At 42.3% G+C, this 27,760-nt stretch overlaps 1 protein-coding gene across 2 annotated transcripts in view; it reads right to left on the reverse strand.

Annotated features, from left to right (window-relative positions):
* PGCKA1 (PDCD10 and GCKIII kinases associated 1) overlaps positions 1–27,760 on the reverse strand; it is a 62,493-nt gene that overhangs the window by 13,606 nt on the left and 21,127 nt on the right. For both annotated transcript variants that reach the window (XM_077758863.1, XM_077758862.1), the window contains one exon: positions 2,704–2,752. The gene's annotated coding sequence lies outside the window, so the exon portion shown is untranslated. The remainder of the gene's footprint in view (positions 1–2,703; positions 2,753–27,760) is intronic.

Raw genomic sequence — 27,760 nt, forward strand, 5'->3', positions numbered from 1 at the left:
ATCAGTGGACCCCCTTCTATCATACCCTTGACCACCATGGTAACAGTATCATCTGACAAAACTCTCCTCGACTCACTTTGTTGGGCTGACCTACCAACTTTGGGTCAAGCTTCATAGGAAGGCATGCAGTCTTTGGTAGGGCATCCGCTTAGAAACCCAAGAGACACCTTTGGCATTAGCACACAATTGCTTTCATTTTTCTGGCCATTGTACCAGAAGGACTAGTCAGAGAACACATGCAGACTCATGCAGGAGGTCTAGGAGAAGAGGAGGAAGAACCTGACTATCCAGCACATAGAAGTCGATATAGTGTTGTAATTAGAGGAAAGAGCCCTGGCATCAAAATCTGGGTTGGCCCGCTTAAAAGCCAGGTGATCTTAAGTCACTTCACTTTCGCCAACTATGAAATGGGGAAAATAGTAACACCTAATCCTGCAGGGTTCCCATTAAGATTGCATAATTAAAATGTGTAATAAGCCTGGCAAAGTGTGTCTGGCAAGTAGTAGGTTCTTAAATGTTGACTGTTCTCATGTTCACTGTCATTATCTATGAGACTATTCTTTAACCACTGGGTGCTACTGATTTTAGACACTGTGAGTAGATACCAGTGTTTCTGACCAAATCCTCCCTGGAAAGCCATGGGAATCAGGGTGGATCTCCAACACATGGTATGCTTCTTATTTGGTAAGTAGTTTTATCTGGGAGGTGGAAGAAATCTGGAAGAAACTTGAAGCATTTAGAAAAAGCTAAGTTCTAGAAATGATGAGGAAGCCTAAGAGGAGGAAATGTGGACAAAAGTTTATACAACACAATCTTGTAAGGCTACAAATAATGATAGCTTTCTTTTTTCTTTTCTTTATTTTTTAAGTAGGCTTCACGCTCAGCATGAAACCCAACATGGGGCTTGAACTCACAACCCTGAGATACAAGATCTGAGCTGAGATCAAGTGTCAGATGCTTAACCAACTGAGCCACCCAGGCATCCCAATAATGAAGCAGAGCTCAGGGCTGGATGCTTGAAATCAACTAGTTGTAGGTAAATCCCAGTATCCTAGAGTGCTCAAACCACAAAGAATCTTAGAGAACATCCCACTCAATCACCTCATTTTATAAAAGTGCTCAGGACTCAAGGCCAGAAGGGTGAACTGGTCAGAGGATAAGAAAAAACAGACTGTCCCATACTTATAGATGGCCCTGCATAGCAGAATTGAATCCCCAATGTTTTTTGAAAGTATAGTAAAAACAATCTGTGCACATGAAAAGACTGAACATGATTCTAAGGCCTCAATAAACCCAAAGCATGAACTCGGGGCAACACACTCTGCTAGTTCTCAGGACACAAAGAGACAGAGATCTCTGCCATTTTGCTAAAGGGCTCGCCACCCATTCACGCAACATACATTTTTGGAGCACCTATTATGTGCCAACTATTGAACTCAATTCCAGGGATTTGGAGAGAGTTTACAGTCTAGCAAGCAAAAAATACATCAATAATATAGAAGCAGATGACTATTCTAGTGTTATGGGATTGAAATACGTCATACGATGTTACATAAGGAGCACCTGAGTAATCTTAGGAAGATTAGAAAGAGCTTGTGGGCAAAAGTGAGCAGATAATGGTGCTGGTGGAGTTCCAAACCACATTCCAGGGTGAATGCAACATGAAGGCAGGAATGCTACCTCTTATACTGTCTTAGACCCACCCTTTCTCTCCATGTGCACTGCCATTGCCCCCATCCTACAACATTATCACCTCTTTTTTTAAGTTTATTTACTTTGAGAGATGGAGAAAGTGAGCAGGGGAGGGGCAGAGAGAGAGAAAGGAAGAGGGAATCCCAAGCGGGCTCCACACTGTCAGTACGAAGCTAGATGCGGGGCTCAAACTCACGAACCTTGAGATCATGGCCTCAGCTGAAATCAACAGACAGATACTTAACCAAATGAACCACCCAAGTGCCCCATATCACCTCTTTCTTATTTGAATTACTGAAGTTCCTCCTGTCAACTGCATCTACCCAATACATTCACCACATGAAAGTCATGTGATCTTTTTAGGACACAAATCTGAATCACATCATTCCCCCTGAGACTTCTCAAAAGTGCCCAATGCCCTCAGGGTGTTTAATAACATTTAACAATGACGATGATGACAAAAATATCGAACTTACACAGAGCTTCCTAAGTACCTGGTGTTAATCACCATGCTTTACGGGTATAATTGACTCTCATTATTTGTGGCTTCCGTATTGTGTGAACTCATCTAACTTGCGAAAATTTATTTGCAATCCCCAAATGAATATTCAGCATGCTTTTGCAGTCATTTGTAGACAAGGGCTGAGTAGCAAAAAACTGTAGTGTCTGAGGCACACATTTCTCACTAAGCTCAAACAAGGCAACGTCTGCCATCTTGTTTCAGTTCCTCATATTGTGAATCTTTCAGTGTGAAGACTCAGTTGGGTCATGCTCATCTCACATGTTTCAGAACTGCAGCCCGGAACCACACAACTAAAAAGGAAACAAAATTCTGCGCAAACCTGAACAAAGCCAGAATGAAATAGACCTCAGGGATTGCCCTGTCTACTGACTTTTGTGAGTCAGGTAATAAAAGCCGTAGTGAAGGGCCCAGTAATAGAAAATTTAATGGAAAATGGAAAGAACAGACTTTTCTCCCCAACGCGTAAAAAGGAAAAGAAATGGGCTTACCTGTTGTGGAGATTGTCCATTGGGTTTCTCTGAAGTTTAACTTCTCTTCCTGCAACAACAAAAAAAGATACAGATTGAGTCTGCAAGTTGCCTCCTGTTCACAGCCAAGTTGTATCTTGAAAGTGACAGCGGACAGCATGTCCGGAGGGGGTGTGAGGCAGTTAGGTGGGGGATGGGAGTCCCCGGCCTGGGAAGATGAGTGTCTTTGGACTTGCCAGGCCTAGGTTTGCAGCCAGCTGCTGACAATCAGCAATCAATGAACAACCACCCAATTTCAGTGATTTCCTCTATAAAAAGGTTGTAGTGACATTTAAATAGCACAACATGTAAGCAGTTTATCACATGCAGGGCATGCTGGGATTGTTCAATAACCAAAAGGTACTGTTGTTTTTATTATTGTTGGTAAACATCACATGACAACACACTCTTCTCTGATGGGTAAAGTTTCAACTAAACAGAAAAAAATTCAGGGAATTTGCTCCCTTCAATGAATACAATGTGCAATATCTTAATAAAATACATAATTTAGAAAATAACTTTGCTTAGTGAAAACAGTGCTGTGTAAGATTTGAGAACGTAAAGCTAATGTTCAGATTCTTAGCAACTTCTCTGTGACGACTAGAATAATTCACTTATATCAAGACGCGACATTCTCAGGAAATGCTCTTAGTCCACTCCCAAGTAAATTACTTTGTGAGATAATGAATTCTGTCTCAAGTTTGTCATACAATAATGGAATGGTTTTACCCTTTTGGTAATTCAGTTTCATAGTCCTATAATGTTTTTTCACTCAGTATGATTTCTTATTGATTAATTATTCCTTAAAATCGAATATATTGCTGAAATGTCAGATGATTCTATTATTCTTAATTTTGACCATAGTGTTCATAATTCAACTCAAATGTTATTTGGTAAGGAAGACACGAGAAAGGCAAAGTCCATGGCCCCAGGGAGCTAGCCACCTGGCTGGGGTGGGCAAGGAGACAAAAAGAGTTTACAAGTCACTAAAATATTATGCAGGGTATGAATAATGCCCTCAGAAGAACACAAACAAAATCTCAGGACCTCGAGGTTGTGTCACTGGGCTGGCAGGCATTCGCTGACATTTCAGAGAATCTGTGGCAGGTGGAAAAATAACGATGGTGAGATGTGGTGGGAGGGCCTTTTGGGTAAAGGGAACACGACAATGAGAAGACAGGAAATGATGGAGTATTATTCAGTGAAATCACTGAATTCCTACTGTGTGCCAGGCTCCAGGAAACTGCAGCGAATGGGACAGCCCCACAGTGTATACCCTATACAATGACAGCCCTATGTACAAACGAATGAGTATTCTGGATTTCTTGGTGTTTAAAGAACTTGGAATCTGCCACAAGGTTGGTAGACTTGCCATGTGCCAAGTGTATTGTAGGAAACCAAATGGATGTGGCAATTTGGAGTTACAGGTAAGACCCTACTTACGAGGGGGGAATGGACCTTGAGGAGAGAGCATTTAAACTGGGATCCACAGAGATGGAGCGCTCAAAAAGCCATCTCCTTGTTAGGAAGCCTTAAGTGGTTCTGCACGGCCGACCAATGTCCTTTAATGTCCTCAGCTCGGCAGTCAGGGCCTTCTACCACAGGGCCCCAGGGGGTCTGCTGGATTAGCTCTGAAGCTTCTCTAGCTATGACTACTTCCAGCTAATCTGGATTTTTCACTCTTTTCTAAAAATGCTTACATTTTTCCTGTTTCTTTGCCTTTGCACATATTATTTCTCCCAGCTGGTTTGCAAAATTCTACTGATCCTTCAAACCTCATTGCACACCACCTCCCCCGGTAAGATTTTTTTAAAACACCAACAAAAGGTAATTACTCCACTGTTTTCATCTCTATGGAATCTTTAACTTCTTGGATGGCTCTGATCACTTTTTGCCTTCATTATAGTGATTCATTTATATAACGTTCCTGCCATTGGACTGTAAACTTTAGTAGGGACAGGTCATGACTTCACCATAGTTTATCCACATGTTGTATCTTCTGACACAGTGACTTGCATATAGAGGCACATGGCCTGACTTTTAAAAATGTGAGTTACATGGGGCGCCTAGGTGGCCCAGTTGGTTAAGTGTCCAACTTCGGCTCAGGTCATGATCTCACAGGTCGTGGGTTCAAGCTCTGCGTCGGGCTCTGTGCTGACAGCTCAGAGCCTGGAGCCTGCTTCAGATTCTGTGTCCTTCTCTTGCTCTGCTCCTCTCCTGCTCATGCTCTCTCCCTCTCTCTTTTTTTTTTTTTTAAATTTTTAATGTTTTATTTATTTCTGAGAGAGAGAGACAGCGTGAGCAGGGGAGGGTCAGAGAGAGAGGGAGATACAGAATCCGAAGCAGGCTCCAGGCTCTGAGCTAGCTGTCAGCACAGAGCCCGACACAGGGCTCGAACCCACGAACCGTGAGATCGTGACCTGAGCTGAAGTCGGATGCTCAACCGACAGAGCTACCTAGGCACCCCCCCTCCCTCTCTTAAGAATAAATAAAACATTTAAAAAAATAAAACAAATGAAACAAATAAAAATAAAAATATGAGTTATAAATATCACTGAGAACTTTAAGATGCTTAATACGAATGTATTATAAGACTACAGTGTACATATTTAATCAAATCTAAGATGCACATGTATTCATTCACCTTTTAACACTTCTGAAACTGAAATGCAACTTACATTCACTGGCACATCATGGTTAAATTGGTGGCATTATTTTCTATTTTTGTGGTACATAACAGTACATGTTATAATCTATGACATCAAATAGTCAATGAAACATGGCATTTAAATACTATATTATAATTTTTTATCTCAGGAATATATGATGCATATATTTACTAAATATATCCTATGTTAAATAAGGGTCTATCTGGGACACAATNTTTGGGGGTAGATTCCCATGATTTATCGCTTAAATACAACACCCAGTGCTCGACCCAACAAGTGCCCTCCTCAGTGCCCCTCACTCGTTTTCCCCTCCCCACCATCAACCCTCAGCTTGTTCTCTGTATTTAAGAGTCTCCTATGGTTTGCCTCCCTTCCTTTCTGTTTGTAACTAAAAATTTTAAGTAATTTTTACATGCAAGGTAGGTCTCGAACTTACAACCCAGAGGCCAAGAGTCACATGTTCTACCAACCGAGGCAGCCAGGCACTCCTAACCCAAGAACCTTCTAAGATGAAAACTAACAACAGCCAGAGATGGAGTTAAGAAATTGACCACTTCTAAGCACTATATAAAGATCATGTATCAAAACAGAAACAATAGCCGGAAACAAGACCCTTCACATGAATTCTAATTTTTCCCCCGAATGACTTTTTGAAACAAATTCTTTCTAAAGAGAATATTTTGGTGCACCTGCTTTGCTGGTGCCTAAGGTACATGGCTAATTTATTTGTTGGGCAAGAGAGCATTGACATTACTTCAGGTTGTACATGGTGAGGACCCAAAGTCTAGGAAAGCAATCAGTTCTAAGCATGGTGGGAGTTTGGGAGGAGCAGCAATCCGAGTGCAGTGGAGCCGCCAGGAAAGGCTGGGGGGAGAAATGCGGACATGGGAGGTGGTGGAAATTAGGGGACAGCTTAGTAAAAGCAAAACGGTAGGAGAGATTATGGGGCTTGTGCAAAAGGCAGTGGGGAGGCCCATGCAGTGGATTTGGAGATGGAAATGGCATATGTGATGAGGTTCCTGGGGCTTTTGAAAGTAGGCACAGAAGACCAAATGTGACCTGATTGGCGATGCGGGTAGGTTCTCGAGCAGCAAATGGCAGGATGGCAGCAATACTCCAGAAAGCCTCCCCTGCTGGCAGCAAACAGGGAACACGACATGAGTTTTGTGCAGAGACTTGCTAAGAGTTGATCCTCTGAATTAAGCAAGGAGATGAAAAGAGCCGAGTGTGGGGTGGTATCAAAGAGAAATCCAAAGGAAAGAGCAAATGTGGAAAACCATCTTTTCAAGCTTTCTTTGGTTTTTGAGTTAGGCACTGATTTTCTACTGTTCCTGGTTTCTCTTAGCCCTTTTGTTTATACACTTATTACATATAGTGTCTCTGGAAAGTTCTGTTGCCTCACTACCCGTTTCCTTGTGACTAAAACCACAATTATGATTTCAGAGCGTAGTTAGGGTTAAGTGAAAGAGAACAGTAGAGTATTGAGCACAGCGGCTGGCGTTGTGCCAATCTGAACATTAGCTATGATTTTTCATCCACTGTCATTGTCACCGTCACCATGACCATCATCATCAATCAGTCAGTGTCTGTTTTTCTCCCTGCCACTCCCTGGGAGTTTCTGATGGTCACATCTCGTTATCTTTGTTTCTTCGACAAGGAATACAAAGTAGGACTTCCACAAGTGTGTACTGAGTTTTGTGAAAAATAAAAAGCCAGGTCTCCCTGAAAGAAAGGATTTGTGCGACAAAAGGAGGAGTTATTGAAATGATTCCCATTCTTGGAGGCTGACACATGGAAAGAATGGTGGTTCCATAAACAGAGCAGGTGGAAGGAGACCACGTGCAGTATTTGAAAGAGGCTGGGTTCAGCGTTTAGCCGGTGGAGCTGAAGTGCCTGACGTGCTGGTGGGGAGATGGTAAGGGAAAGGTGGCACACAGGACAAAGGCAGCGGCCACTCTCCATTACAAAAGAAGAGGCATGTTCACAGAGAGAGCAAGTCTCCCTAAAAACAGAAAGTGCATGGAGGTGACCTAGCAAGTCAGTCGCGTGGGAAGCCAAGAATCAGCCCAATTTAGCAGAATCCTTAGAGGCTTTAGGATTGAAGGGATAAAGAAGGAATGGCTGGAATCAGGATGACTTGGAAGGTGCTGAAGAAGCAGTTAGGTTCCTACATCCCTTTCTGCACTCCCAGCTTTTGGAGTGGTTTCCATTCTCTATCTCATCCGAAGAATAGAGCTTCAGTGTCTGGAAAGGGTAAAGCAGGGTTTCGGGACTAGAATATAGTAGACACACAGCAGAGGGCAGGGGTTCTAAATCCAAAACGGGGTTAAGTGAACGTGTGGCTCTGGGAATGCTGGCCGTCACCCTCGAGTCGTCTTCTAGACATCAGAGGAAAGTCTCTAACAGGAAAGACAGAGATTGAAACCAACCAACGGCCCAACCAAAAAGCACTTAAAACAAAATGTAGGGGGAGGAAAACTAAAGCCAAAATAAAACAATTGACAATAATATCCTCACCATGTCACTTGTATCCAAAAAGAACAGAGGCTATTAAAAAAAAAAGTCAGAGAGGGGTGCCTGGGTGGCACAGTCGGTTAGGTGTTCAACTTCGGCTCAGGTCATGATCTCACGGTTCGTGGGTTTGAGCCCTGTGTTGGGCTCTGTGCTGACAGCTCAGAGTTTGGAGCCTGCTTTGGATTCTGTGTCTCCCTCTCTCTCTGTTTCTGCTCTACTCATGCTCTATCTCTCTCTCCCAAAAATATATAAATGTAAAAAATAATTTAAAAAAATCAGAGAACAACAATAATGACCAAAAGCTCTTAGAGACCAAATCAAAACAGCAAAAATTATTATTTCAATAAAGAGTCTGGAAGACGATGAGGAAATCTCATATGAAGCAGCAAAAGAGAAAAGACAGAAAATCAGGTAGAAAAGATTTAAAAAATCTAGAGGCTCAGTCCAGAAGAGCCAACATCCAAGTAACAGGAGCTCCAAAAAGAAAGAATAAAAGGAAGGGACGAATTCATCAACAAAATAATTTGAGAAAATTTCATGTAACTGAACAGCATGAGTTTCTAAATGAAAGCACTCACCAAGTGCCCAACACGATGAATAAAAACAGACTCAATGTAAAGACACATCATTGTGATATTTCAGAACTGGGATCCTACAAGCTCTAGAAAGAGAAAACCAGATCATATCCAAAGAGTTGGGGATCAGAATGGTTTCAGACTCCTTAAACACACACACACACACACACACACACATACACACACACCTCATTCTATTTTTTTTTTAACATTAATTTTTGAAAGATAGAGACATAGCACAAGTTGGGGAGGGGCAGAGTTGGAGACACAGAATTGGAAGCAGGCTCCAGGCTCTGAGCTGTCAGCACAGAGCCCAATGCGGGGCTGGAACCTGAGAACCGAGAGATCATGACCTGAGCTGAAGTCGGACACTTAACTGACTGAGCCACCCAGGCACTCGCCCCCACACACCTCATTCTAAATCAGGCCAAACGACCAGTTAAGTGAGCAGGTAGGATAAAGATATTTTCAGATATGAAAGTTCTCAAAATATTTACCATTCACACACCTTCCCCTCCTGGAAAGGAAGCTATTGAAAAATGTCACAAACAAATAAAGGAGTAAACTAAGAAGGGGAAGTAAGGGATACAGAAAATAGGACATTAAACACAGGAGACAAAGTGTCCCCCAGGATGAGAGTGGCCATGATTCCAGAACAACAGCAGTGGACACAGCCACAGGGATAGCTCATTTGGAGCGGACAAGGCAAGAAGGCTCCATGCAGTTTTAAGAGAGGAAACTGAAAGAATCCCTGAAGGATCCCAACGAGAAAGATCTATCCAACAAGAAAAGAACCTGGGGTGGGACACCTCAGTGGTTCATTAAGCACCTGACTTCGGGTCATGATATCTCGGTTCATGAGTTCAAGCCCCGCATCAGGCTCTCTGCCGCTCTCTCTGGGGCCTGCTTTGGATCCTTTCTCTCTCTCTTTGCCCCTCCCTTGCTTGCATTCTCTCTCACTGTCTCTCTCAAAAATAAACAAACATTAAAAAAAAAAAGAAAAGAATTTGGGGTTGAATCAGGACAAGTATGCAGAGTACTTAACAGATGAAAAAACGAGGCACTTGTTATAATTTTCCACCTGGATTGGCTGGGAACAGCATTTACAGAGTTATAACAGATACAAGATATCCACAAAACTGAAACTGGGGGGCGCAGTGGGGATTGGGGACATTTCTGGTGTGCTACTGTAGGGCCGAGGGTGGAAGCCGAATTATCTTCCCTAGTGGAATAACGTCTAAAACTGAAAAATGTATCAAGACATAGTGCTAGAAACATTCATTTAGAGAAACAAATAACCAAAGTAATCAGCTAAAAACGTGCTTTTTTCAAAAAAAAGAAAAGGAGGTGTTTTCCTTGGAGGAAAGAAAAATGTGCTCACAAGTGAGGAGTCTGGGCTTCATTTGAAGATGTGGGGACCAATCGAGTCGTAAAGGGCAAAATCTTGAGGAAGGGTAAACCAGATGATAGCAAGTAGTAACAAAGATGCTTTTGAAAAGGCTGAATCATATACATTTTCTTAACCTATATTAATTATTCAATATCTAGTACTGTGGGCCACGCCAGGTGCTAGTAGCTGATCATAGTAGAATGAATAGGACATAAAAGTTTATAACCTAGTGAAGTAGGCAAAACATAAACAAATAATTATGATCCAGTGACATAATAAAGTTTATAAGCAAAGTATTATGAAAATGTGGGCACCAGCAATGAACCTTTCAGAATATTCTAGGGTTGTGCTGTCCATATGGTAACCACAGGCCACCTGTGGCTAGTGGCTACCATAGTGGGCAATGTAGACCTAAAACATGTTCCTCATCGAAGAAAGTTCTATTGAATGGTGCTGGTCTAGAGTTTTTTTTATTTAATCAATCAATTAATTTCTGAGAGACAGAGACAGAGCATGAGCGGGGGAGGAGCAGAGAGAGAAAGAGAGAAAGAGAGAGAGAGAGAGAGAGAGAGAGAATCTGAAGCAGGCTCTAGGCTCTGAGCTGTCAGAACAGAGCCTGATGCGGGACTCAAACTCACAAATCATGAGATCATGACCTGAACGGAAGTCGGACGCTTAACCGACTGAGCCACCCAGGCCCCCCTAGAGGTTCTTAAATGATGATTTTTACAGTGTTTTTAAGTACATTAAACCCCTGAGGGATCACATTCCATGGGTCTATTAGTAAATAGAGCTTTCCAGAGCTTGATATTTAACCAGCTAAGGTATCTGTCCATGGAAAGGAATTATTACTCTGTTACAGGTTTCGTTTTCATCTGGAGACACTCGGGGAGCAAGGAAGGGGTATTTCTTGCGTCTCCTGATACTGTTTGACCACGCAGACGTTGCGAGCAAATGCTGCTGGGGGCCAGACTCTGTGAGTTGTTGGGAAAGCACTTTTGCATAGTAGGAGGAGGGAAAAGCTCTGGAGAACTCAGAAACTCAGAATTTGAATTCTGGCACCACTACTTGTTAGCTCTGTGACCTTGAACAATCTCTCAACCTCTCTGGGCCTTAGTGGTTTTTTTAGATGTGAGGGGCACAGATAAAGCACGGATCAGGCTAAGCAGGTAGCAGAAGCACAAAAATGGCAGCTGCCATTCTTCTCGCTGTTCTTAATCTCCAACAAGCAATCAGCAGGCTGGTGAGGAAGGGCCCCAGATGAAGGAGAGGGCTGGCTCTCCTCATTTCTTCTCATCATGACACTGTTTTCTGGCTTTTGTTAAAGAATCTATCATTGACCAGGAACTTAAGTACCTATAACAGCAAGGGGAATTTTTTTTTAGGTTTTTTTTTTCTTTCTTTCTTTCTTTTTTTTTTTTTTGAGAGAGAGAGAGAGCAGGGGAGGGGAAGAGTCAGAATCCCAAGCAGACTTCATGTTGTCAGCGCAGAAATTCAAGTCTCGAACTCATGAACTGTGAGATCATGACTTGAGCCGAAATCAAGAGCTGGATGCTTAAGCGCTTAACCAACTGAGCCACCCAGGAGCTCTGGGGAATTTCTGTTCAAAGCGGGGCAAAGGGAAGAAGGAGGAAGGGCAATGACATTCACCGAAAGCCCAGGACGTGCCAGACCCACTGGCAAGTACTGTATGTCCTTCTATAAATCCTCCCCGGGTCTAAGAGAAACAGAAGGATGGGAGGAAGGTGGCTGGCAGGAAGGTTTGTGGGTGGTGGACAGACAACATGGTGGGACACAGAGCCAGCCACGAGGGACAGGCCAGAGTTCCATGGAGGATGCCACTCAAGGGTCCCACGTGATGAAACTTGCAGTTCATGATGACAACTGGGTGCAGCGTGTCGGATTCACGGGTGGGCTGAGGCCAGTGGCAGTGAGCAGAGGTGGCCGAGGTGACCTGAGCCTGCCTGTCACTTCTCCACAGACAGGTTTTTGCTCAGGGTTTATACTATGCGGTGGACAGTCTCCATCCCTGTTACCTTCTTCAACTTCCATGACAGGAAAAACAAAGTTTCTTTCCAAATAGAGTTAAATTCGGAATATGATAAGCCTGAGTTGGCATCAACATCGTCAACACCCGGGTGCAAGAATTAAAATTTTCCTTGTAATTTGTAAGTGCATTCAGGCTTGTTTTTTTGGGTTCTCTTTTATGGGTTTCCCCCCCACCCCCACCCCCAGGCAAGGCCAGTATCTGAATAGAAAGAAAAGATTTCCAGCTGGGCTCCTTTCTTCAAACAAGCTTTGCAAGCTTTGCAACATCTTCCTTGGAAACGATTCAGCTGGGGGCCTTCCCCATATTCCAGAGGAATTCCTGCGTCCTCACACAGGGGCCCTTTGTTGTCTGAGGTTATGAGAAGTTAACCAGGACTTCGCACAAGGAAATATCTTTTCCTTGTGTGAAGTGATCGAAGAGGAATATCATTTAAACCAAATGAAATGAGATGAAATGAAATGAAACAAAATAAAACAAAAAACAAAAAAATCACCAAAACTAACCCACAAAAATAAAACCCCACATCAAAGCCATGATTTATATCTAGAATCGCTACAGAAAAAAGAAAAGATCTGAGTTACTTCAGGAAAGCACAATCATCTGCAGTATAGAGTGTACAATTAGTTCATCTATTGATGGATTTTAAAATTTAGTCCTTAAGACAAATTCTAAGTACTGTATTTAAGTATTAAAACTATTTTTTTTGCTTTTGCATCTGTTCTGTTCACAAATATCTCCAATCTTTTCCAAATGCTTAAACAACTTTTTCATTAAAAAATGATCTGTACAAATATTTGTATGTATACATATTCATACAACGTATACGTATAAAACTAGATGTAATGATACACACACATACACACATACATTTAAACACAAAAAGTTTGGGAAAAGAGTGTAAAAAATGTCAGGCATGATCATAGCAACCTAACCGTGTGTTATGTGTTCATTTTTTCCCCAAGATTTGTTTTACTTTATGTCCATCTACACAGTGATTTTACACAATACCTATTATAAATAAGTCCCTGCCCTGCTTTCTTTCACTGAACATTTTGTTTCTAGCCTTTCTGTAACAATACATAAGGTCCACAATGATTGTTACAAATGGTGCAAATTATTCTAAAAGTGAACCTCAGCCAGATAATTAACCATTCCTCGCCAACGCACAATTTTACTGGAACCTTCCATTTTTGGTAAAAGTCACCCTTCTTGCAGCTTCCAAGTTCAAAGTCTACAGTGCTAACTATAAACGTGACATAATTATAATGGGTGAAACGATTTTGAGTTTGCTTGCCTTTCCTTTTTAAAGTTTTCTCCTGATATGAGATAAAGATGACCTACAGGACCCAGCAGTTAGAGGCCAGCCCAGAAGCTGTTTCTCGATCACAAACCAGGAAATGCTGGCTCTGTGAGGCATCACCGCTATTCAGATTCAGAAGTCCGGGAAGAGAGCAAGAAAAATCACCCTAGCAATGACCTGTCCCAGGCAGAAATTCTCCTTTCCCCAGTACTTAAAGACACGGCACCCAACAGATTCCAGGGAATCAGACCTGGACTGTAACTCCTACTGAGCTCGGCTTTTCTCTCTTTCTCTGCGGCACAAGCTCTTTCTGGCTGCAAGGTATGGTTCTCTTGGCAGCAGGGGCCCCAGAATGTCTCACAGTCATCCTGTGGATCTCTCTGTAGGTAGGTGCTCCAATGCCCTTTGAAGATTATGTTTTCTATTTATAAAGTCTCATTCTGTTGCAGATTTTTCTCATCTAAGTGGCCTAAGAGGTTTGTCTCAGATGTGCAAACTGCCTTGCACGTTTTCCTTTACCAAGGGCAGGTGAGGGGAACAGGAGAGGATGGAGGGGGCAGAGCCCGGGGGCCCAGTCACTGCAGCTGTAGCGCTGTCCGGGCAGGGCATGTGTCACCACGAGCTCAGGGCAGGGGGAGCCACGGGATTCTTCGCTGGGCTCTAGCAGGCTTTACCCTCAACAGATTTTCAAAACCCAACTTGGGGCTCTGGATCTGCTGTGTGTGCACGCACGCATGAGAGAGAGAGAGAGACAGAGAGAGAGATGCTATCTGAAACTGGAGCATCCATTATGTGTTTGATACTATACACTCATTGCCTCATTTTCTTCCCAGCAACACTGTGAAATACGTATTACTAGCTCCATTTCATGAATAGAGAGCTTAACTAATTCACTTAAGTTTCATAACTAGTAAATGGTGAGGCAAGGGTTCGGGGTTTAAGGTTTTTTCATTGACACCATGAGTCTTTAACGTGACGGGATGTACGCAACCAAGCCTATTATTGTGGAGGTAGACAGAATATGGGAATATGGGATACTGGAGGTCAGTGAACTTGGGCTTCCCATTCACAAAGGGCCTCACATGTAGACTCTTGACCAGCATCTCCAAGTACACGCCCAGAACTACACTGACAGGCTTGAAAGAATATTCATCACACAGCTTTGAACTTCAGTCTTATTTTTCTGTAATAGCTCACCTGTAGTTCCCTATGAACTAATACTTAATCCTGAGAATAGAAATCTTGAGGATAGAAAATTCCATCACCTTTATGATTGTGTGTACAAGATCACACATTTGTACATGTAAGCATTTAAAGTATTAATATTTATAATCCTATTTCATTACTTGAATATACTGAAAGCCTCAAAAACAACAAAAATTAAGTAATCCAAATCCCTTTCAACATCTGAGAGACCTTGATCCGATACTATAGTTCTAGAAAAACCAGGTTGTATGTTCACCCTTAAGTATAATGCAAAGTAAACATCAGGGACAGGTTTGTGAAGAATTGCTTTAAGGGAAATTCTTAGGGGTGGGGGTCAACTCTACCTCTTATAGAGTCTCCACTATTTGTGATTCCTTAAGTATCTGTATCTTAATAACCTTAAGAGCTGATATCTTATGGATTACATACTTTATTTAAAAGTTTTTAAATGTTCATTTATTTTTGAGAGAGAGAGACAGAGCATGAGTAGGGGAGGGGCACAGTGAGGGAGACACAGAATCTGAAGCAGGCTCCAGACTCTGAGCTGTCAGCACAGAGCTCAACATGGAGCTCAAACCCATGAACTGCGAGATCGTGACCCAAATCAAAGTCAGACACTTAACCGACTGAGCCACCCAGGCACACCTGGATTACAGACATTAAACGGGCACAGGTAAGCAATCGATCGCAGGTAGCTATTATTATGATGCTACTGGACCTCCAGCTTCTGGACCTCTTCTTTCTCATGTAGGGAGGCAAGAGCCCTGCTGCCCAGAGTCTATGACTCTCTGCCCCAAAGCTGGCCTGCCACGCATGAGTCACTGCGGCTACATGCAGTAAGAGGAGAAACTTGAACATGTCAGTGAGGTTGTCCATTAAATTTCTTCCATTCTAAAGCAAGATATGTAAAGGATTTTGGCACTCTGATTATTCATTTTAGCAGAGAGAGAGAAAGAGAATAAATGAATATTAAATGGCTATGAATAAAAATTAAAGTTAAAATCACAGAATCTGTGAGGTGAGAAGTCCTCAAGAAAAAATATTAATCTTACCCACATGTATTACAGATTAGGAACTGAAGCCCTGAGAAGCTCAGTGGCTGCCAGTATAATTTTTGCTAAATCATGCTGCTGTCCTTGTTGAGATCCAGAGCAGGGGTTAGGCCACCTTTGGTTGGTAAATAACATTTCACTGGAATACAGCTCTACCCAGTCATTCATGACTTGTGTATGGCTGCTTTCGGGCCACACAGTAGGGCTGATACTTGCGACAGACATCGAACGACCTGTGAAGTCTAACATACTACCTGGCCCTCTACAGAAAACGTGCTGGCTCCAGCTCTCCAGGAAAAACAAAGTCTGTGAGGAGAAACCAAAGGGTGCCAGCAACCATGCAGGTGAACTTGGAAGTGGTTCTTTGGAGGCCTGCCAACAGGCACCTGAGTGAGCATGGAAACAGATTGTCCAGCACTAGTCCAGCCTGGAGGTGACCGCGGGCCTGGCCAACGGCTTGCCTGCAACCTCATGATAGACCTGTAGCCAGAGGTACCCTGTGAAGCAGTGCCTGGGTTCCCGACCCACAGAAACAAGAAACAAATGTTTTTTGTTTTAAGGTGCTAATTTGGGGATTATTTGTTACACAGCAATAGATAATGAATATAACCACATCTTTTTGGCTGGGCTCACCCTTTCAAGGTGAGCAAAATTTTGTCTCCGAGATCAAGGTCTCATTGTGATCTGCTCTGTAGGGACTTTTGGATCTTTGGTCCCCAACTCCAAATGGAGTTGGCACATCAATGCACTGTGCCAACTGCTCACTCCAAGTCTATCATGCAGCCATGTGGTCAGTTAAGATGTCTGTCTGTCTGGTGCTGTGTCTTACTCAGTTTTGTAATCACAGAGTCTGACTTAGTGCTTAGGAATCATGATAGAATAATAATAATACATACTTATTGAGTGCTTACTGTGTGTCAAGCACTTTATGTCCATTATCTCATTTTAACCCTTTTAACAACCCTAGGAGGCAGTACTATTTTTAAGCCCATTTAATAGGGGGAAAAAGCAAAAATTATAGATGTTAAGGATCTTGCCTTATACTGGCTGGCAAGCAAGAGAAAGAGCCAGGATTTGAGCTCTGACAGATCCTGAAGCTGCCACACTCTACTGGGACTCTGGGTCCCCAGATACGTGGTTCCAGTCATGACACTGCCATGGAGTTAACCATGGACTCGGTAAAGTCACTTGTGGAGAGGAAATCAATGTCCTCACTCATAAAGCGGTGGTGGTGGTGATGGTGGTGGTGGTGATGATGCCCCTTTCCTACCTCTCAGGGCACATGTCCTAGTGATTTTTTTAAGGTCACCGTAAATGTGGAATCAAAAGAAAGTGATTTACTGATCTTTTGACCAAACACCCATGAGCTGGGATAGACCTGAGAGAAGAGGAAGAAAACAAGCAGAGGATATTTAAGGGAAGAGCCTGAGGGAAGGGGAAAGGGCCACTGAAATCCATTTCCTACTCCTTCTCCACTTCCTGTTCTTCCCCATCCTGCTCTTGGCGTCACTGTGGCTCCCCACCCTATCTACAAAAATCCCTGAAACCATGGTGGGTAGAGGGGTCAGCTTAATGAGAAGAAATCCTCAATTATTTCAAAAACAGCTCATACTTTCACACTGTAGGAGGTTTTTTTTTACATTTACTAATTTTTTTTTTTTTTGACAGAGAGACAGACCCAGACTGTGAGTGGGGAAGGGGCAGAGAGAGGGGGAGAAAGGGAATCCCAAGCAGAGCCTGAAGCAGGGCTCGAACCCACGAAACATGAGATCATGACCTGAGCTGAAATCAAGAGTTGGATGTTTAACTGACTGAGCCACGGAGGTGCCCCTATACTGTGGGAATTTTAACTGAGACTGCATAGGAGCTCTCTCTTCCCTGGAAAGAGATATTTATATTATATTTCTATTTATAGACATTTGTGTTTATATTACTTGATTCTGACTTCTCACTCCATATCGACCTCTTCTAGAAAGATAGCGTTCTAGACCCCTCTAGGCTGGGTTGGATGCTCTGTTCTTAACTCCCACTGCAGGCTCTGCACATCTCATACGAGAGTCTGAATGTTTCACAGCTGAGCCCTTGGTGTGTGGAAGAGCACCTGACATACAACAGGCATTCAATAGATTTTTGATGAATAAAGGAATGGATTTTCGCCTGCTTCTAGGCTGTTTTGTGCTAGAATAAATTCCATAAGGTAATAGGTATTCAATAAATATTTGTCAAATGACCGACGCTAAAAGTCTGGCCTTATATTATTAGATTCAGGACAATGTGGTTGGATGAAAAAAGTAGAGTTCAAAGAAGGGCTTCAAGGTTAAGAAGACACCTGACTCTGGTCAAGGTCCCAACTGTGGCCACACTAGAATGGATGCCCAGAATCTTCCTGGACATGAGTTCCTGTGGCTTAAATTCTTCATGATGTCAAATCGTCAGTGTAGTCTGTGCATCCTCTAGGAAACAGATTCTCTCTCTATTCCATGCGGACTGCAGCCAATGACCTTGGATTTAAATTGTATGTATCTTGGAGCAGTGATTTTCAAAAGTTAAAGAAAAAAAAATCGTTACTTCTCTATGGACTACTTATTTCATCTTGCTTCCTTAAATGTCACCAAAACAGAGAAACAAACAAACATTAGTCAATGTTGCTTCTCACCAACCAACAAAATACCTAGAGACAAAAACTTTGTCAGGGTTTCCTTTTGGCATCATTTCTGATGAATTAGGTAAAATGTATATCCCAAAGAACCTGACGTATTCTTAATAATAAAACCAGAAAAACAATTCTGCCTAATAAGCACCAGAAAAATGTGCACTGTAAGTATTTCCTCAACATTACTTGGCAATCCACCTACTCTTCTAAGGGAACCAAAGAACTCTGTAGACGTATTCTGTCTCCATTAAGATGACCATTCAAACCTAAGTCAAATTTATACTGCAGTTATTTTTATCCCTTCTACTTAAGCGTTCCTAATCCTATATAAGCAATTTCCACAAAATACTAGAAGGGTCTCTAGTTGTTCTTTTATTTCCTTCCTTTCCTTCTTCCTACATACTTTACTTCATTTTTTTTCATTAATAAATATTAGATGTTCATAATAGTAAGGTAAAAAGGATGGTAGTTCTCAAAATTTTGCATATTAAAGTTTGCTCAGAGAAAATAAAGTTCAGTAAAAGAAAATTTGCCTATTTGTAAGCTAAAATCAACAGGACAGCCCCACCTTCTATAATGTGGAATGTTATACAGAAACACAGTTTGTGGACACAGTCCAAAGCCAATTAAAGTAGATTTAAGTAACTGAGAAATAAAAATATGCGTGACAATCCACAGATTTCTAGAGTATTTCTAGAGAGTGGTACAGGGTAGAAGTGAAACAAAATCAGAAACCGATAAGCTCTTAACCTGCTTTAAATTCACTCAACTATGTAAATGTGAGACTGGCTTAAATTCTCATTTTTTCCATCCTTAATGTTTCCTTAGCTTGATATACTAACGTGTAATGCATATTAGCTTATTGTCTTCGGGGGTAAAAATCCTAGTGCAGAAGCCAGAGGTAGCCGGAATGGATGCTATGATCTTCAGTAGCAAAGGAAGGTACATGTGCGCTCAGCAACACTGCATGACATTTCAGGAGACACTTATCTGTAACCTGGTTTTGGGTATGTAAAGACTTTTTGACAATGTTTCCTTTTGCTGGGAGACTAATGCATCATGTTCACTTCCAGGAGGAGTCAGCATGCTTATTAGCTTCTCTTTTTTAACAACAAGATAAAAAGCTGTGTAACTATTTCAATTATGTTCAAAATGGTGTCTGTGTTCGGGGGCAGTGGGGGAGGGGAGGGGGGAAGGCATGAATCTTGCCCTGTGGCTCTGGCAGGTGCAAAGTTTGTGGACCAGTTATGCCCCGCAGGCAGTGGTGTGCTGTCAAATACTTAACAACTGGTTCTACAGAAACACGTGTCTCTCGTAAATAAAGGCTGTTGTGGAACACAGTTTGTAAATAATAATAAAACAATACATTCTTTTTATTATGAACTCCACATAGGCAACTGGTTTTCACAGAATGTTTCACAAGGTTTTGCCAGACTCTTTCATCAGCAATTAACTTACGGTTACGAGTATAGACCTGATGTGAATGTTACTTGATAGCACTGTTTAACCAGTTAGACTAAAGTGAAACAATGAACACACATGTTGGAATTCCTTATGTTTGTTAATGACAAGAGCAACATCTTTTCTGAATCAGGTAACGGTCTTTTGAATACCGGAAGAAAAATTTCTTCAGGACTTTTTGGCGCTATTGCTATGTAACAGCTACACACTCAGCAAAGTTCCATATTGCATTTGAGTGAGCATTTTATCATGTTTTTTTAAAAATAGATTTTATTTATTTTGAGAGAGAGCCCACGTGCGCACACGAGTGAGGGAGGGGGGCAGAGAGCCAGAGAAGGAGAGAGAATCCCACGTAGGCTCTGCACTGTCAGCTTGAAGACCAGCGTGGGGCTGGAACTCATGAACAGGGAGATCATGACTTGAGCCAAAACCAAGAGTTGGATGCTTAACTGCCTAAGCCACCCAGGTGCCCCCTCTTTATCATATTCTTAAGTATAGTCAAGCCCCAAAACCTTATATTGAGCCCTGATTTACAGTAGTTGCTAATTCCATGGTGTTGTGTCTGATTATGAGACAGAATGTTAAGTAACTGAGCTCAAAGTTGGAAAGAGATGTACAGCTGTAAACCATTTTACTGTATTTCTACCACACAGACACAATAGATACAAATATCCCCAACAACACAGAAAACAGAAAAATAATTCGGAACTGATGAGTTTTGAGTATTTGTTAATTTTGTTTTTAATATAACTTAATTATATTTTAATACAATTTAATTTTTAGTATCACCTCACAAAATTTCTGAAATTCCGAAATGCTATAGCCAGTCCTGGATGGCCCCAGCACGAGGTTTCAGGGTTCTGAGCCTAAAGGGCAAACGCTTTTCACAGGCGATTTTCCCTCAGCCACACACCACTAACCTCCAATTAACAGTCACCCTAAGACCCAACTTCCCCTGCTGTGAGTTAATCAGTCTCAAGAGGTGGATGTCTGGCCTGCAGTTCTCAGTAGAATATTAACGTTTTGTGAGGGAGAAAATGACTTCAGGAAAGTGATGTGACTTTGAGGCAGTGCTCAGTTTCCAAACCTGTGGAATGGGAACAACACTGTCCCTCGGGTTGTTCTAAGGAATAGAGAGAATGCATGCAAAGCTCCTGACTAATACCTCACCCACAGCAGATGTGGAATAACTAAGTGTTGATTATTAAGATGAGGGCAGAATGTCCCTGACAAACATTTCTTTTCTGGACACACATGGGTCCTTCAGGCAAGCTGCTCCCTTTCCAACAGAGAAGCAATTTCCAGATGTGATGGAGTGAAAAGCGAGTTTGAGAGGAAGCCCAGTCACAGTCAGATTTCTCGAGTCTGTAGAGGATTGGTACCTGGCTTCCCAGGATCACTGTTTTCATCTCTTCTCCAGAAATACGAAAAAAAAAAGTGAAGGCAAATTTGTAACCAGAGACTTTTAGCAAGGACCCAAGGGGTAACTTCTGACAGTCAATATTTTATGTCAAAATCATGGACTACAAGTTAGGAAGAATCATTTGCCTCCTGTGAACTCAGCACAGACAGCAGTAGTTTTGGGAGCATCCTGTTTAGATAAAGGATAAAATCTTTTAAAGAGTTTTTGATACTTTGAAAAATGTGGTGCTCTAGACCATTTATCCTTACTTTTGAGACTCTCTCTTTAGATTCTTTTTGTTTTTGTTTTTTATTTTTTTCCCCTTGAAGCATCTTAAAAAAGTAAAACAATATAAATATAAAAAGCCTTAGCTTACTTTTTGAATATATGGAATTGGGGTAATAATACCTATCTTACAGGTTTGTTGTACTCAGTGAACTAAAGGACTTAGTGCATGGTATATACGTAGACATGTGGGGGGGGGGCGGGGCTGAAGGATAGGGCACAGACCAAACACCTATGAAGAGGTCAGCTTCCTCCTGTCTTCTACATGGTTGGGTAAGTAGGTTGAATTGGTTCCATTTTTCTCTCTCTAGAAGACAGCATTTTCTTCCAAGAATAAAAGGAACAGCCCTCTCATGATAGTTATTAAGTAGATCAAATCTCAAGGAAGTCAGAGATTCTAAAGTCTCACTTGTCCTGTTATTTTATGTACATTTATAAACCCGATTCTTTATTCAGATTTCAGGGACACCTAGGATTAATTGACAAGCCACAGGCAATTTCAGCAAATACTGAGTGTTTTGAGCATGGAGGTTATAATGGAGCAATCAGGGGTCAGCCTCGCCTAAGATAGAGATATTTATAGTATCAGTAATACACAATCACATGGCTGGGGAGAAAATACAAAGGAAAGAATATGCGAGTCTCAAAGCAAGAAATATTAAAAAAGAATGGCTGTAATGTAAAGGACCTACATCTATAATAAATATACTTATGTAGCACATTATTGAAGACTGTTTGATAATGTGTTTCTGAGGAAATCAAAGAATTTAGCCCAGAAACATGTGAAGGTATAAGGTTTTTAGTTTTTAGATAACACGTTGTAATATTCAGCATCACTCAAACTCAGAGCTTTCCATTTGAGCTGCTATCTCATCTTGTTTCATAAAAACTCAAGCTAGGGTCCTGGGTGGAAACGACCCTAAATGGAAAAAAAAACCCAAATCATGATAAACCAAATATGAAAAAAATTTCAAAATGTGATAAACCAAATATAAGTCAAGTGTGATAAACCAAACATGTCAGAATTAAAATCTCAAGCCATGAGCACCGAACCAGATTAGCTACACGGAATTTTTGAAATTAATAAACTAACATAAGTGTGTGTGTGTGTGTGTGTATGTGTGTGTGTTGGAGTGTGTGTGTGTATTTATATGTGCAAACTGAAGCTGGAACCAAGGAGGAAGTTGTTCCCCTTCTGGTGGAGTTTGTATAATACACACTAGGGCTAAAACCATTCATGAGAATAGTTCGTCCAACGACAGTATTTTTAAATTTGCATACAAACTGCTGTATTGTTTTATGTGAATTTGGAAGGAATACAAAGTACATTTAGGGGATCAGTCTTTCTAATTCAATCTCAAACTCTTCCTTCCCCAAACTAGTAGGCAGCTTTCCTGCCTAGAAGGCTTCGGTGAATCTATATGGGGTTCTTCCATTGCCAACAAAACGGTTTTTGTCTGAAGCATTTTCTTACCAGGATTTTGATCTCATCAGACCTGCGGTGGGGCTGTTCTACCCCTTATCCTTTCTTTGTGCCAGAGGCGCCCCCAAAGCTCACATCCCACAGCTAAAATCCTAGCAGGTTCTTAGGACTTTACACAGTTGTGCAAAGCTTAAAAACCAAACAAAAAACCCAGCCCTGGGCCCTCCTGGCTGGGGTGTGGCTGTGGGCTGGTTGTGGGGCTGAGGGCCGTTGCTTAACCAAACCAAACACTTAGCACTAACTGTGCCAGGTGCAGTGATTACCTGCTACAAAGAAGGACCTATATACCTTTCCTCGTTGGGGACAGGAGTGAAAACATGAAATCCTCTTAGTCAAAGCTCTTCGGGGTCAAACAGTACTGTGTTTTTCTACTGTTAGCATTCAAGCAGTACTTGGAATAAAAACAAACCAAGTACTGACTTCCGTCTCCCCAGAGCTGATGATCGACACGATTATATTTGGTGGAAATGGACAAGCTCAAAGAAAAAAATTCTGAAGCCAGGTATTGCCACTTATATTTATACATTAGGATTCATAAGTTATGCTCATATCCCCTGATGAAGCTTAATATATCTTGGAACCAAGGCTGCAAATTGACATTAAAAGAAAATCACGCAAAAAGCAGGGTGCCTGGGTGGCTCACTTGATTAAGGGTCTGATTTCAACCCTGGTCGTGGTCTCACGGTTCGTGAGTTCAAGCCCCGCATCAGGCTCTGTGCTGACAGCTTAAGCCTGGAGCCTGCTTTCGATTCTGTGTCTCTCTCTCTCTCTGCCCCTCCCCTGCTCATGCTCTGTCTGTCTGTCTCTTTAAAAAATAAACAAACATTAAAAAATTAAAAAAAAAGAAAATCATACAAAATGTATAAAATTTCCATTACTCATTGTAGTCCTAAATTGCACTGGATCATTTCAAGTGAGCTGGGCAGTGTCTTGATGTCTCTGGGTTTTTGGTCTATTGAGACACTTTAGAATATCAAAGCAAATACAGAATCCTCAGGTCCAAATATTTGTTAAGATGTTGCCACAGACTTAACAATGAAAAAGTATATATTCCATATCTCTATGTACCTATGTGTGTCTAGCACTGTGATACCCATTGTGGAAAAATAAAAAAGTATACGTATAACCCACTCTTTCCAAGAATTTCATAATCTGATTAAGAACCCAAATCCACCACTGAAGCAATGTACATCAAATACGGTACTGGCTTCCAATGCGACAGTATGTGTTAGTCCTCAGCGTAGCTCTGCCTGCGACCACTCTCTGGGTTGAGAATTTACAGTTCTTTTTTGCTTTGATGTCTATAGCTTCCTTCACCCTAAACAGTATGATATCAATCAATGTTTAGTTTATTAAACCCTAGAGGTAGTGAAAATTTTACAGTCCAAGGGTGATCAACTAGTATCTAATCAGGAAGACCACACCAAATACCACTCCAGCAATCCAGTGGGTATATCCAATCAGGAAATGAAATGGTAGAAACAGACACTAGCTGTGAGACTTGAGGTTTGCAGGTGGGCTTCCCTGACCCCATAGGAATGGGGAGCCTTAATCCAGTGAAGCTTGCACCCTGCACCCCAGGCCATATTGTCTGGAGCTGGATTCTCGGTCCTGTAACCTGCACCATTGGATTCCCTAATTTCTGGGGCCTGATGCTGACTACAACACTAACTGAATACTATGTCCGGAATACCGTCAGGTCTGACTCAAGGATCTTTTCTGCAGGGCGGTGGGCCGATAACCTAAAGAGTTAGATGACTAGCATTTCAAGTTTCCCAAACAGATAGATGTATTGCTTTGCGGCTGCTTGCTAGTAAATGTGGCTTAAAAATCCATGTGTGTGGTGGGGGCACCTGGGTGGCTCAACTGGTTAAGGTTTGGACTCTTTGATTTCAGTTCAGGTTATAACTTTATGGTTCGTGAATTCAAGCCCTGCATCAGGGATTCTCTCTCTCCCTGCTTTCTCTGCCCCTCCCCTGCTCTCTCTCCCTTTCTCTTTGCCCCTTCCCTGCTTGTGCTCTCTCCCTCCCTCTCTAAATTAAAATAAATTAAAAAAAACATTAAAAAATACACGTGTGGGGGAATTTGGTCTGAGACTTGCTCTCACTGTATCTTGGCAGGGGTGATGCTGGAGAGAGGCTAATTCTCACCCACCTTAAGCTTTCTTGTGGCTGCCTTTACCTCTTTCTGATCTAATTTAGTTTGATTTTTAGAGGCTGGGAAGACCTATTTAAATTTTTTTTTAATGTTTTATTTATTTCTGAGAGAGAGAGAGAGAGAGAGAGCGCATGAGCAGGGGAGGGACAGAGAGAGAGGGAGACACAGAATCTGAAATAGGCTCCAGGCTCTAAGTTAGCTGTCAACACAGAGCCCGATGTGGGACTCGAACCCACAAACCATGAGATCATGACCTTAGCTGAAGTCGGATGCTTAACCGACTGAGCCACCCAGGCACCCCTGGGAAGACCTATTTGAAAGTTTAAGTGCAATTTTGGCCCCTACTAACAGGTTATGTGACGGACCATACACTTTCTAGGTTCAATTTTACTCCCATTAAATGAAAATAACAACAGTGACCTCCCTGGGTCATCATAAAAAGTCAAAACAGTTGTGTGCCCAGCTCAGTTAGCTGCCTGTTGGTGGTTCCCCTCCTCTGCGCTACTGTCCCACTACTATTCTTTTCCTGTCCTAGAGGAAACATACAAATGTTTGCAGAATTGAAATTAATAACCTCTTTCTATTGTCCAATTTTAGTCTTTGGACTGAATGACTCTTGGAACTGTTAGCTTGGAACCTGCAATTATTCCGTCTTAAATCTGGATGCCTTGAATCAGCAGAGAGGCTGGAGTCCTTGGGCCTCTACCTTCTCTTCTCTTTTCTGGTACCAAGCGTCCTTCTTTACTCGCCTGGCACCAAATTCTGCTCCTTCACCCTCTTGGACTCTCCAAGAGTGACCACCTCTGTCAACATCACCTCAGTCATCTGCCTTAGATACACTTAGGAAGAGGGTATTTAGGTAACCTTCATTTCTTTCTTTTTTTTTTAATGTTTATTTATTTTTGAGAGAGACAGAGAGAGATACACAAAGCACAAGCAAGGGAGGGGCAGAGAGAGAGGGAGACACAGAATCCGAAGCAGGCTCCAGGCTCTGAGCTGTCAGCACAGAGCCCAACATGAGGCTCGAACCCATGAACCGTGAGATCATGACCTGAGCTGAAGTTGGACCCTTAACCGACTGAGCCACCCAGGCGCCCCACCCACTCACTTCTTAAACAAGCTCTTTCTTCATTAAGCAGCAAAAGGTGAGAAACTACAACAGGACAGCTATTAGGCGTGGTAGCCTGCCCACTGGCCCCCTGCCTTGCCTCCTGGTTCGAGTCGTGCACAGTTCCCTTCCCACACTGATCTGAGGCTGTCCTGTGGGACCAAAGGAATATGGTGGAAATGATGGTGTGTGATTAAGTCAAGGCTAGGTTAGGAAAAGCCTTACAGCTTCTGTGATGTTCTCTCCTGTTATTCACTCTGAGGGAAGCCAGCTGCTATGCTGTGAGGACACAAGCAGTAAAGAGGCCCCTTGAGGAGGACTTGGGTCATCTTGGAAGTGTATCCTCCGGTCCCAGTCAGGCCTCAGTGACTGAAGCCATGGCTGACAACTGACTGCAGCCTTATGAGATATGCTGAGCCAAAATGGCCCACTTGGGCCACTCTCTAATTCCTGACCCACTGACACTGTTGAAGATGATCTTTACTGTTGTTTTAAACCACCACTTTGGGGAGAACTTATGCAGCAATAGAGAACTAATACATTAAGACTGCATTTCTGATTCTCAAATGGCCTCATGATGGACATAATTCAATGCAGGTGAAGAATTTTCAAGAAAGAACCCACTTTGCACTTCACCCTTTACTCTGTGCCACTTTCTTTTGTTTGCAGTGTCAATGCTAATTTGGCTGTGAGGGAAGTGCTATGGGCTAAATATTTGCATCCCAAGCTCATATGTTCAAGCCCTAACCCCCACTATGATGGTATCTGGAAGTGGGGCCCTGGGAAGGTGATTAGGTTTAGATAAAGTCAGAGTGTGAAACTACATGACAGAATTTGTGCCCTTGTGGGCACCTGCGTAGCTCCGTCAGTTGAGCGTCTGACTTCAGCGTAGGTCATGGACTTCATGGGTTCATCAGTTTGAGCCCTGCTTCGGGCTCTCTGCTGTCAGTACAGAGCCCACTTCAGAACCTCTGTCTCCCTCTCTCTCTGCCCCTCGCCTGCACTGTCTGTCTCTTAAAAAAAATTGAAATAAATAACTAAATACTTAGAAAAAAAAAAAAGGATGAGTGCCCTTGTAAAAGGAAGAGATGGGAGATCACTCTCTCACTCTGTCTTGTGCAGGAACCAAAGAACAGCCATGTCAGCACATAACCCAGAAGGGGACCCTCACCAAGAACCTGACCAAGCTGGGATCCTGCTCTTGCATTTCCAGCCTCTAGAACCATGAGAAAGAAATGTTTGTCATTTAAGCCACCCCGTCTGTGGTAATTTGTTACAGCACCCCAAATAAGACAGGAATGCTACGTATATGTGCACATAACACACGAGTGCATAATTTCCATTTGCGGAGGGAAACAGCATATACTACACACCAGGTTCTCAACTCTGAGTGTTGCTCACTAGACTCTCCCATCTCTCTCTGCCCTTAGGTACAGATCATCATGTTTTCCTGGAGCATCTACTCCTTGCCATATGGCTTCTGGCCTTACCTCTATGCCAAAATTGTTGGAACAAAGGTCATCTGGGGTTCAATCAACAAATCTAACAATGAGTTCTCAGTCCTCAACTTCTGTTATGGACTGAATGTGTTCCCTCTAAATTCATGTGTTAAAGCTCTAACTTCCAAATGTTTGGCTACATATGGAGAAAGAGCAGCTAGGGAAGTAATTAAGGTTAAAAGAGGTCATCAGAGTAGGGTCCTGGTCTGATATGAGGATTAGTGCCCTCATAAGA

The sequence above is a fragment of the Crocuta crocuta genome, unplaced genomic scaffold, assembly GCF_008692635.1.
Source record: "Crocuta crocuta isolate KB4526 unplaced genomic scaffold, BGI_CrCroc_1.0 scaffold223, whole genome shotgun sequence".
NCBI classification, from domain to species: Eukaryota; Metazoa; Chordata; class Mammalia; order Carnivora; family Hyaenidae; genus Crocuta; species Crocuta crocuta.